We start from the raw sequence: 7,524 nt of genomic DNA, 5'->3' as shown, positions 1-7,524 counted from the left end.
CAGAATCTGCATAAAATGTTTTAGATAAAAAGAGAATTTTTCAAATAAAAATAATTAATAAGGGTATAATTATTATAATAATAAAACAAATTGGTTTGAACTTGATTTCTAATAGGAAGTGTATTTTATCTAAAGTATTGTTCATTTTCGCTTTACTGTAACTTAATTTCAAAAAATTCGTATAAATATTATAATAATAAAACAAATTGGTTTGAACTTGATTTCTGATTAGAAGTATATTTTATATAAGGGATTTTTTATTTTCCCTTTACTGTAACTTAATTTCTAAAAAATCCCTACCAGTTTATAGGTTCTCCACTGAACGTAATCCGAGGGCAGGCTCCATGTTTTATAACTACCGTTGAAATTCTGTAACATAGACAGTTGTTGATTAATGCAGACACATGTCCATTGACAACACGCAGGGAAAAGGAAACATTTTGGGCAAAAATGTTTGGTTGATTTGAAAATGCACTCAAAATCGAAGGCTTCTGTTTGCCATCTCCACTCGCATGTTATGCGAAATCATGCTCGGAAGTGGGGGAGATTTTGAAACCGAGACTCCTCCTCCCTCCTCGGAGATTCCTGTAATCTGTCATAGGAACTGCAGCAAGGGCTGGGCCTCCGTGGGTGTGCGTTGGCCAAAGCCAATGAACGGCAAACTTAATTATCCAGCTTAATTGTCAGGGATGTGAGTGGGCTTGTCTGCTTTATGGATTGCCCTAATGCAGCATTATTAATTGCCTGCAAGTGTAAATTCCAAGCCTGCAATGTAAATTGCAAAATTACATGAACAGAAAGGGGAGTCCGTATCTCAAACTCAAATCATTAACAACTGGAAAGAAATAAAGAATATTAGTATCTAAAAATCTAAGGTATAAAACTTGTAAGCTTATTATTACCATTAATAACTAAAGGGATTTTTGAATATTTGTATGTTTTTGAGAGTTTAAATGTTTGGGTTATTCCAAAAAGAGACACATTTTTGTACGAACTGGAACATTGCTACTTAAAGGATATTCCCAAGCTGTGGGTTTTCAACAAACGACTGTCTTTGGCTTCTGAATGCAAAACCGAATTTTTCTCAGACTTTTCCCAGACACAAACTGAACATTTCAATTTCATTTTGTTTGCCCAACAAATTTTCCGCTTGGCGAATTTTTATTGACAATTAAATCCGAAAGCAGAGAACAAATCGAGCTCCCCTAACCATGGACGCAGCAAATTGAAATGCAAATATGCAAATTTCTTTTCTCTTCTGTACTTTTTTTACCAGGGAGCTGTTGACATATGCGATGTGCATAAATTTCCGTTTTGCCTTAAAACATTTCCGCAAAATCATAATAAACGTTGGGGAGCAACGCAGAAAACAATATATATATGGGAAAAATTATAAAAAATGGAAGACAAAGTGGTTAGAGTAGCATTTGCTGACTTCAAAATAATAATTCAGCCGCCAGGCAATCAAAGCACATCAGGATTGCGGTCCAGGATCTCAGGTTAACTTCGAGACTTGGGTCCTCGGCTGTCCTCAGCGGATGCGAGTCCTGATTTGGCTACTTGGACCCGCGGGGTTAAGTGTGACTGACATGTGTATGGATTTCGCATAGATTCTGCGTCTTTATGCCCGGACAAGTTCCCTTTCAGCAAAGTTAGTTGAGCGTGAAATATTCTTTCTGAAAAGGATACAAAAGATGAGCAGAGCAAACCGCATCTTCAAGAATGCACGCCAGAGGTTGCTGAAAAATATACATGACTTGTGTGGACAGCTGAATTAAAGTTTAAGGTCAACATATGTTCTTTTTTAAAAAGGTAAAAATTCCTCTGAAAAATTGTAATAAATATGTTTGCAAAAGATACGTGACAAAAAAAGGAAAGGATTAACTGTATTTCACTTAATAAAGAATAAAAAAAATTTTCACAATCAATTTATCCAATTTTTAATATTTAATACTTGTTGCTAAGCTATTGGCTATAACTTTAAAACCACAATACATTGGTATTGATTATGATTTACTAATAAGTAAAAACTCTTAAGGGCCAAACAAAGTAACCGAGAATATGGGACACTAAATACATTCTCTAAAATATCTTAGTAGCCCCCGAAGGCAGCCATGCATATCTCTTTACATTTTCATCCCATGATTTACCCTAATCATACTCATTTTCCAGCCCGGCTTTCAAACACCTCACATGCGGCAAATTATAAGCAGTAAATTACATTAGAGACAAAAACGTATTGATTGCCTGAAAGTGCACTCCCCACACGCCGATGCCCGATCCCTTGGATAGCTCCCTGCATTCATTTGACACCTTTGAAGTATCTTTGTATCTCTGTCTTGGCACAATGAACCGACCAGGCTGCGTTGCAGCTGCAGTCGGAGCTGCATATAATGTAAAATAAATTGGATTATCCTTTGATTCATTCCCAGTTTGTCGCCCAGTCTGGGCTGTCCCATAATTTATATGCTTTACATATTTCAAATCGAGGGCCACCTGAAAGTCAATTGCAGTCTCCCGGGGCCTAGGAGATGCATTTCTAGTGTGGGGGGCACATTAATTTGCCGGGGTGTCAGTCAAAGGAGGCGATAACAAGTTTTTGGCTGATTTGATTGCCGCCGTCTACGATGAGCAATGAGCTGCTTAGATTTACCCTCGTGAGTGTTTCCCTTTCGGGCCTGATCCGATTTGGATTGGGAATGAGGGGCGCTTGTTTAATTGCTTTCGGCCGGCGATTTGGGGGTCTTAAGCTCCAGAACTTGAAAGGGACAGATATGGGTGTTACTAAAGCAAATCAAATGGCATTTTGGTAAACAATTTAAGGGAAAAATTTATTGGAAATATGGAAATTAATTTTAAAAAAAAATTTTCAACATCCATTTAACATTTTATTAATTAATTATTTACCATTAAGCAAAATTATTTCCTATGCCTTAAGATTTTTTTTAAATCTGATTAAATATTTTTTAAAATATTATATACCAACGTATATGTGAATACCTCTTCACCTTACTATTTTACTACTTATTACTAATCTATCATATTTCATGTATTCTAATTTAGCAAGAATTTTAACTGCCAATCGCTTTCTAAATTAAAATTATATCGATGTTTCTCATATCCTTTGCTTTGATCGGGGCATTCCCAGAGGATATTCACTGATTTAATTGTTTTCCCTATCCTGAAACACTTATCTGTTAAATGATGTTTGGCTACTGTAAACCTGATCCTTGGGGTCCCTGATCCCAATTAACTGAACTCGATTTGAAACCATTGGAAAGACAACTGCCCATGAACGATCGTCACTTGTGATTAATGATGGATGGGTTGACCAGGCCGAAATCAAGGAAGGTCTCCAATTATGCCATTTGCATTTACAATTCCGAAATTGTAAGCAATTATATTGGACATTTCTTCTCTGGCCACTGATCGATTGTGGACGGTTTGGGTTCGTAGACTCTTGGCTTTTTGGAAAATAGATAAGAATCGGAACAATAACAAAACGATGAACTGAAAATGATTAGTCAACACAATGCATCCACACACTGCTGCAGATGGGCTGGCAATAAAAAAAATTACAGACAATTTTCATGAACAAACGCCTTTTATGGACGCACCAAAGGAAAATGGAAAGAAAAACTATTAACAAATGTCAATTAGATGACACAGGCGCAAAAGTTGAGATTGAGAGAAAGGTTTCCGTACCTCGACCAGGGTTAATGACAATGAGACGTGCATCAGATGCATCCAGCAGATACAAAGATACAACATAAAGAGATACATCCAGAGATATGTTTGTCATTTTTCGGCCTCCGTCGATCTTTTTTGTGGCAATGTTACAAATACAAATTTTCTGAACTTGTTGGGTCCAATGATTTGTTTGCATTGTTAATTGGTCGGGTGATGGGGAAAGGAAACGAGGATGAGTCAGAGGCGTGTGAATTTGAAATGATAGCTTGATTTTTTACCGTTCTTTTATTAGGAAACCTCGGTTTTAAAGGGAGAAAGTACTACAGTAAGGAATTTTCGATCAAGTTTCCATCAACTTTACGACTTCCTGATAGGCTTGAGTGCCCATTGACTTAAAGGTCATTTTATTGTCTTTCTTAACTAAATAAAGACATTTCGAAGAATGCAAGTAAGTAATTATTGGCTAAGTACCTTTGCCTTTATGCTTTAAATATAAGGAAGTATTGAATTTGACTTTAAAATATTAAGAAATCCATTAAATATTTTTAGAGAATTTATAAAAAAAAACCCTTTGCTTTTTGTAAAATTCCTCTTTCTACCTTTTTATCCATTTCAACATTTTACAACTTAATTTCCTACTCCAGTTTTACCTTTTTTATACAATACCACTCCTTTTTTATGCCTAAAATCAATTTGTAGCACTTTACTTGAAATTAACCTTATTAGGTATTTTCTTTTTATTATTATGCGAGACTCTTTTTCGAATAAAATAATCAGCTCCACTTTTTTTAATGTCGCACGTCTGCGCGCTCAATTAAAAGTCGTCAGCTGGCATGTAGAAACCCTTCCGGAAAATGGGGAGGCCGGAGAGAGGGGTTCTATTCAAGGTGTTAGGTGGCAGGTGTCACTTGCCAGTTCAGCGGAGCTTAAACGTTTTTGTTCCATCAGAAATTAACGCCTGAAATGGATTTTAAGTGCGGCTTGGCTAATTGAAAAGGTGTTTGTACGTATAAAAAATTTATAGGAAACAAAAGGCCAAGGAGGGCAAAAATTCAAAACAAAAAAATCACAGACGAGCCGAGCAATTGACCGCTGGGAAATGAACCCATAAACAAATTACAAACAAAAGGCATTTAAGGACCGACTGGGGAGCCCCAACACGCAAAGTCCGGAGCATTTATTTATTAATCGCATGTCGGGGGACAACCCCAAAAAGGAGGAAAAATTTTATACTAGCACGTAAGCATTAAACACTTTTGGAGCGGAAGAACTAATTAACCAGGAAGAGGACTCGGACCCAGACGGAGTAACTTGACAAAAACTCATTAGCACGCTCGAACGTTAAAAATGTCGCGTCAAAATCAGCGCTTAATATTTTTTATGATTAGCCCGCGACGAACTGTCGGGAAAAATTCCAGGAACAAGCGGGGAAAAATTATGACTAGGATACGTAAAGGGACACATGCAAATAAAATGTTACTTGTACTTGTAGAGCGTCTGAATTTTTCTATGAGCAATCGGGGGAAATGTGAATGTAAATACGATTGTTTTAACCAGAAGTGAATCTAGTATTACAACTAAGTTTTCAGATAAAAATTATAAATTAAATTTCAAAAATCTAAAATATACTATTATTTTGATAACGTAGTCTAATAATATTTTTATAATTTTTGTTCTCTGGAAATCGCCAAGTTTGTTGAGTAATTATCATAACTACACTCGGATGAAAACGGCAAGGACTCATTAATCGCCAGAAAAGCGCACAACTAAGTAATGTGACAGAGTTTTTCGCGACTTTTGCCGGCAGATCCATTTTAATTGTGTGCTGTGTTTGACTTCTTGGTGAAATAAAAAGTAATAACAAAACAAAAGCAAATACCGAGGACTTGACACCCGCGGCTGCGTCACTCAGTTGTCATTTACTTTATTCCGTTTTGGAACCCCTCATCCACATACGGCATACCCTTTAATTAAAGGGGACTTAAGTTTTTGTGCAACTTGTATTATCCTGTTAAATTTTTAATCAGCGCAAAGAAAAAATTCTTAAAAATCCTATTCAGCTACATTTAGAGATTGGAATCCTTAAAATAAACTAAAAAAATAAAGTGAAATAATATAAAATAAAATTGTAACAATACTTTCACAACTCAAAAATATAAATACGATTACACTAAAATCTGTATGTTTAATTCAACTATAGGTTACCAATTCAAAAATAAATTTATTTAAATAACTACAGATAAAGAATATCTTTTATTCCGCTTTTGCATTTAATATAATATTTGGCGTATTCAAGCTTTGTATTCCAGTCCCTTTTCGTTATTATATCTATGATAAGGTGTTTTGACAACCCGAGTAGACTGCTCTTTTGAAATATGACGATTCGCTTTCGTTGGCCACTGTCGCTACTTCCCTCTGCTCCCGCTGCAACTTCATTTTGGTTTTTAATTTCCTACTGGGATTTACGTAAAAGGTGTCCCTTTTCGCTTTTCGTGCTGTCTGCAGCATCGCTTTTAATGGCCAGCGTCCAGTCTGCAGCGATTTTAATATAAAAACTACAGCCAAAACAAAGCAAACAAAAACAGAAGCAACAGTCATTTGTAAGCGCAGACGAAAAAATATTAAATGAAGAGGGTTGCGGAAAAGGTGAGATAAGCTCTTTAAGCCATATAAGCTGCAGCACATGTGTCTGGGCTTGAATATGCTAGCATTTAATAGAGAGTTTGCAAAAAATATAAGGAGAAATATTGAAGAGTGGACTAAAATTACAAGCAAAAGCTGAAAACGGTTAAAAACCTAATCAAGTTTCCTCTCCTTTTAAAACTTCTGTACTCTTTAAAAGAAATTACCCACATGATCCTGGCGGTAGTAGTAAAAATCAGCTTAGAATTTAACTCCTTTTTTGCATCCTTTTCTTTTTCTTAAGGCAATTAATAATTTAAGTACGCCTTTTGAACCCTTCAAACATTTCACATTCCAAAGTCGTAATTAATCAAAAAAGGCTTGTCCATCAGCGCATAAAATGTGTAGAAAGCTCTCCACTAGACCTGAAGTAAGTTGCATAATGCCCCACCAAAAAATAAAAGAAAATGCCTGCCATACATTAATAATTACGTGGGCACAAAAGGCAAAAGTGTTAAAGCAAAATAGAACCCATTCTCCGCGGAAAGTTACCAACTCCCTGTTGTAATCCATCAAAGCGGCGACAAACTTCACGCATTGTTAGGCAGCCAAAGTTGAGAAGGGGCTCCGCAAATTAAAAGCCTGGCCAAAGTTTCGCGCCGGTTAAAAAGTGTGTGCTCTGTGCTGGCAGCTTGGCTTTTTTCAAAGATTCTAAGGTTTTCTAACTATTTATTCAGAAACTTAATTTTTAAAAAATATGTATTGGATCTTGGGCTGTTTATTTTAAATTAAAAAGTGCATGTATACTAATTTGAACGATTTAAATTTTTTTATTTATTCTATAAATTAAATATGTTTGAGTTCAATTTAAAAGTATTATTAATTTTTTATTTTAAAATATATACTGAGTTTAATTCAAAATAAAGTCTACATATATTGAACGATATATTCTATCAAATAGAAATTCAGAATTAATTAAAAAAAGTCTTAACAGTTCCCCGATTTTTTGTACTGTCTAGTAATATATTAGCTTATTTTCGCAATTCCTAGCTGACAGCACTGTGTGTAACAGAACTTGTGGGTGGGCCCGCAGTTCAAGGAAGTAAAGAGCAGCGGCTAAAAAGGAAAAGGGGATGGCAGCAGCTTCTTTTATTGACAATAGATGGAGGGCTAAGCAAAGATTCTCTTTGAGTTGTAATTTTTAGCCATTTA

Source organism: Drosophila biarmipes, chromosome 3L, assembly GCF_025231255.1.
Source record: "Drosophila biarmipes strain raj3 chromosome 3L, RU_DBia_V1.1, whole genome shotgun sequence".
Lineage (NCBI taxonomy): Eukaryota > Metazoa > Arthropoda > Insecta > Diptera > Drosophilidae > Drosophila > Drosophila biarmipes.
The sequence above is the reverse complement of the archived record's forward strand: the minus strand, read 5'-3'. Positions refer to the sequence as shown.